Below are 6,000 nucleotides of genomic sequence, written 5' to 3'. Positions count from 1 at the left end.
TGGATGCACCTCAGAAAGCCAATTTCTCATGAAAAGAATAAACAAGTTCAAGAAGGGCTGTCAGAGCGCATCCTTCCTTCATGGTCTAGCTCAGAATCGATTGTCATCAGTTGGAGAACACTCCTGGTCATGCTCTTGGATTTTGGATCAGACTTCACATTGCTTCAAAAAAGCTGTGAAGAAAAGGTGGGAAGATTTGAAAGGCTTCCCCATAAAGACACAGATGGGTTATGTATTTATTTTCTGAATGCATACCTAGAGGCTTAGACAACTGGCATATTTACATTAGCCAACTGGTATTCTGGTTAAAAGAAATCACACTTCTGGCAAGCAGAGAACCCCCTGAGCGTATAGCTCATCTGCCCTGAAGTAAAATCAAAAGTGTCAGTGCCAGCTCATCGTTTCAAGCTTCCTGAACCAAAAACATTTATTAAAAGTAACTCACCTCAGGCAAAAGTGTGTAGTAACAGATAGATTTTCCACTACTTCTCTGAGAGTGCCCAAAACCCTGCACCTCGCCCCCACTGCTCAGACCTCCCATTGACTTTGCTGGACTGAAAGGCTCACTTGGGTCCCTGGACTCAGCAAACTATTGGCACTTCTGCAGAAGCAGCTGGAAGGACAATTTACCCTGACTCTTCCCTACTGATATTTTATGCCAGTAATTCAGTTCTTGTCCATGCTGAAGAATTAGTTCACCAAAGAACTGACTTTGAGGAAACTGAAGCATGCTGGAGAGAAAATGATCCCTAGTTAATAAATACATAAACAAACCAACCATTACTGCTCCTCAGTAATGTGTGATACGAGTTCAAATTTTCATATAAAACCTTTCAAAACTAAACCTTCACTTTAGTGGGGCTTCACTTTGCTTTCACTGTTTAGAGTGAAAAGTCACCACGGAAAAACCTAACTAACTGAAAATGCATTTGAAAATGCTTTCTTACAAATAAGAATCGTAAAAAGCAAACTGGAATATAAACCACATTTTGCAGTAGTACTTTGCACATTGTCTTGATTTTGGAAGGATGCAGAGTGCATGCTAGGATCAGCTGCCTGCATAAAAGATTTTGTAATAAATGGCATTGCGTTTTTCATCCCCAGCACAATCTCCAGCCATACAGTACTTTCATTTATCACCAGAGTGCTCAGCAGCAACGAGAGCTGAAGTAAGAAAGGAAACAGCTTCAAGAACATGGCAGGAATCCCGTAAAGTTACAGAAGCAGGATGGGGAAAGGTACTTTAAAAGTACGGGTGGTTTGTGTAAATTATTGAACATTTAAAATGTTTTCCCTTGGTAATTTTAATCACATTGTGAAATAAGTCACTCATGCTTTTGTGAAACACTTGATTTATTGGAAGCTTTATGGTATTAGCTGCAGCTCAGGAGCCAGCCCAGCACTCAGCACTGTGGGCAGGGCATGCCGGGTGCAGCAGCACACCAAGGCTGGCTTGGAGCCACCACTGCCAAACACTCATCATTGTAAAATCAGCAGTGATCATCAAAAATGGAACACTGATGCTCAGAAGGGTTGAATTTCACCCACGAATCTTATGTGGACATCAGAGACCATCGTCAGAGCCACCCCTACCTTCAGAGAGGGATGTGCTCACCTGCAGTCATGCTGGGCTGAAGGGTGCAGGTTGGTGGTTGGGTCTTCTTTGGTGCAGGAAATGAGCTGAGCAAGTCTCAGTGTGAAGTGTCTCTGACTCTTTCCAGAGATGCCTGCTAGGGGCTGGCCACCTCCTGGGTGTGCTGCTTCAGGACCAGGGCCATGGAGGTGCTCCCTCAGCCTCCAAGGGCACCTCCTCCACAGGGACGTGGCCTGGGAATTAAGCTGGTTTTGAAGTCTCCACAGGAACTGTGCCTACAGAGAGCTGGAAGGGCATCTCACAGTGGTTTGTGCAAGATGAGTACTGTCAGACACATAATGGTGCTTCACAGATCTGGTCCCGTTTTCCTCCCTACTGATTCCGTATCTTGCTGTTCTTCAAGCACTGAGTTATTTTTCCACCGTATTTGGAGGTCTCTCTTATCTTCGTTATCTAAGAATAACTCATTTATTTTGGTTGATGCCTTTTCTTACCAAAAGAAGAGTTGTTAGCTCAACTCTTATGTGGTTAGCAAATGCTATCAAATCTCCCCCATAGGATATCACAGTGAATGCAAAGGTGATTTAGACAAACAAGGGTTAGGGTAAGTAGGTGATATTTCAGTGTGTTTGATGCATTAACATAACTAATGCCCATCAGATGACTGGACCTCATTCCTGATAAGCAAGCTTTTAATAAACAAGTTTTGGCTGCAGAGATGTTGTGCAAAGGTCTTTGTTAAGACTTTGGGCAGACTGACACCATCTCTGTGGCTGAACAGTACTATGTACAATGGGGTGCTGGATGTGGTATCATGTCTGCCTAAAAGCAAGGAAGGTGCTGGATTTCTGTTCTACCTGGGTAACGTTGCTGCTGCCAGCTGCCATAGCTGGTGGCAGAATTTTCCTTATTAGTTTATTTTCTTTTTCCTTTTTTTTTTTTTTTCCCTTTTAATTGACTTATATGGACTTCCAGAAACTGAGGGCCAGATCTTTTGCTGGGAGATCTGTCTTCAGCATTGATGAAGCAGGATCTGGTCTTTAATGTTCACTATTTGAACCACTCAGGCTGCCTGACTCTTAATTCAGCTATTAACATGGGTTTGCAGCAGGCATAAGTGCAGTGGGCTTGTTGGGACAGCTTTTTGCCTTTTCCCTGGAACAGATTTGGCAGATCCATAGACTGAAGGATTTCCCCTTTTCCCTGCCATCATCCCCTGTACAGGGAAATCCTCCCCTTCCCTTGGACTGCCCAGTGAGGTCTGCGCTCTCCTTTCAATTCCCCAAGGGACAGGGATGACAACATAAGGTGATGAAAAAGACAGCATGACTGGGCACACCTCTCACTTAATCTACCTCCTCCCCAGACACTGAATTCCCCTTATTGGCAGTTGGTGCAATTTACCATAACACAAAGTCTGTCCCAAACACCATTAAAGATGCAGGTGATGCCCAGCGAGCCTGAGCAGTGGGGTATGAGCAGTTCGTTTGCAGTCTGTTTCCTCCTGGTTCCAGCACTTGTTGTGAAGATGATGCCCTGCCATGCCACATTTGGGAGCTCTCAAAGTTGCATCACTTCTTCTTTAGTCTTAGCAAGGTAGCTGCAAACTTAAAACATAACAGACATTTAGAAACTGTATGACTTTCCCTAACTGCTGCAGCAGTTTCGAGATAAGTCATTTTAAAAAAGAATTACTTTAAATGGAGACTGCTTTAAACCAGACCTTTGTACTTCTTGTTTTTGCTTTTATCTTGGCACAGATGCTTACCCTCTCTCTAGCTCCTTTGTAGAGTTCATTATGCAAAGGAAAAGAAGCTCCACTAATGTTGTAGTTTTGTTTGGCAAGGTGAGCCGCAAAACATATGCTGTGTCATGCCTTTTTATTACTGTGCAAGAATTGCCAAAGCAGCCTAAAGGAGGAATCAAGGACATGATCATTGCAAGGAAAAGAGGAAACGGTCCAGTTTTACAACACTCAGGCTTGTAACCACTTGCGGTAGATGGTAGTTTCAGAACTGGTTTAATTTTAAGCTGTTTTCTTACCAACTGACAGCAGCTTCGAAGTGACTTGTGCTTAATGACACTGCTTTCTGATCCACCCTGAGCCCTTCCTCGGTGACCTGGCAACCAAAGGCCTGCCTGTGCAGTGTGCACTGTGCGGGCATGGACTGCCCCATCCTCTCCCTGTGAAAGCTGATGGCAGAAGTAAAGTCAGCCCAAGCCAAAACAGAAAGCCTCCTTGAGCAGGCACTGACATCCCTTTTCCACTACGTGGAGGGTGGTGTGTTGCACCTTACTCTGTTCATGCTCCACAGGAAAACCTATACTTCTCAGTCTAGACAACCTGTAATCAGGCGAGGGAAGAGCAGGCAAAGGGAACAATTAATGGGTGTGATCTCAGCTTCCTGCAGCCTGCCCTAAAAACCTCTGAGGACTTCTGTGTGGGCATCCATGGGAGCAGAGAGGATACCCTCTGCCCCAGACCGCCTCCATGCTGTGGGTGCCATGCTCCTGCTCCCTCCCCACACTGCACTTTCATTAGAAGAGGTAGATTTAGATTAGACATTAGGAAGAAATTCTTCACTATGAGAATGGTGAGATATGGAACAGGTTGCCCACAGCCTGGATGGGGCTTTGAGCAACCTGGTCTAGTGGAAGGTGTCCCTGCCCAAGGCAGGGGAATTGGAACTTGATGATCTTTAAGGACCCTTCCAACCCAGACTGTAGTATGATTCTATAATTCTATGAAATAAACTACTTGGCTTAAAAATAACCCAAAAGATAAACCATTTTGAAATTGGTCCCAGATGTAAGCTGCCAGGCAGCCCCATAGCAGGTGTGGACATGAGCAAGAGGTGGTTTTTGCTATATAACAAAATACCCCATTGCGACATCTCCTGGGTGCTTTGCTTGCAACGCCTCCGAGCCTGCCTGAAACTTCAGAAACAGCCTGTGAAAGTGGCTGTGTGGAAGGAGGCCGGTGTCAACGGGGGAAGCCAAACCCAGGCATGGCTGGTGGCTGGCCACCATAGGCCAAGGTGTGATGGGAAAGATGAGGAGGCTGCGGGGCGGCAGTGAAGGGCATAGCTCCCTTCACTGCTCGTTCCCAGATGCGGTGAACCTTTCAAGTGGGGATGGAGAAGAGGAAGGACATTCATCTTACAGTGTGAAAAAGAGGTAACGAAAGTGTGGGGATGTCAGTTGCGCCCTGCATGCTGCGGAAACACAGGGGCAGCGTCACCCCTTTCATAAATCCAGGGTGTTTGTGGTGGTGTGCAGAGTGGTGACCACCCCAGGAGGAGATGTGATGGGGGATGTCTCTGGGGGTCAGCGCTGATCTGTCATCACAGGCTGTCTCAGGCACAAAGAGGCACTTCTGTGAGCTGGGAAAACACCCAAAATGAGAACTGGAAATGTTTCCCTCTCCAGTCAATTTGCTCTCCATTAGCATTTTCATACCTTCCCTGAAAGTAAAGGCACTTTCTTTAGGTCAGACTTCAAAGCAGTGATAACCAGCTTGGGGCGAATGCCTGCAGGAAAGGGCTAGTTAACTATAATGAGGCCTGTAAAGCAGAGAGATGCAGGGATCATGGAGAGGTTTGAGAGGGAGAGCACAACATCAGTGTGCTGGGAAGGAGAGGCTGGTTTCCTCAGAGATACAGACTAAACCTCACTGTCCCACGCAGTGCCTATGACAGGTTATCTGAAGCAAGGCAGCGACACTTTACATGGCCTCTCAAAGGACAAAATGCCAAAGAAACTTTCCAACTACCACCTTTTCATAACTCAGACAAAGGGTCAGAAAGGCAGCAACCATGGTCCCCATGGATTTAGGAAGAAAGCATCCACTGCGGAAATCTGTCACTTACATTTAACATCCTGTTGTCTGTAATGATGCAGCTCTTTTGGGAAACTCAGCCCTGGCAGTTAAAAATAAAGCTGCACTGTGGAAACAGTGAGATAAAAGCTCTGTCCTGTGCATCCCAGCTGGCATGCCTGGAGTCCAGCCACCTCAAAGTCCAGTTGCACTCAGCCTAGATCAACTCCACTCCTCACAGGAGAACTGCTGGAACCACCTGCAAGAGCAGAACAGTATCATCCACAGCATTAACCCGTGATTGATGTGAAGTTACAGTGACATGGGACTTTCCCATGGCTGCACCAGGCTGTTTTAAACTAGAGGCAGGCGTAAGACATGAGACAGCACATGGTGTCCATGTAGGGAAACTCCTTTATTAATATTCAACCCTTGGGGCTGGCCTGAGGTAGAGTTTTCTGGAGCATGCAACACATTTAAAATGCAGACTCACCTTTAACTCCTGAAAATGTTGCTGCACCCAAAATCGTTGCTGCACCCAAAATCATTGCTGCACCTAAAATCAGGCCTTCACAGGAACCCCGTTTCC

Source organism: Neopsephotus bourkii, unplaced genomic scaffold (genome assembly GCF_033783945.1).
Source record: "Neopsephotus bourkii isolate Nb327-2 ecotype Australia unplaced genomic scaffold, CSIRO-AGI_Nbou_v1 NB_1292, whole genome shotgun sequence".
NCBI lineage: Eukaryota > Metazoa > Chordata > Aves > Psittaciformes > Psittacidae > Neopsephotus > Neopsephotus bourkii.
The sequence above is the reverse complement of the archived record's forward strand: the minus strand, read 5'-3'. Positions refer to the sequence as shown.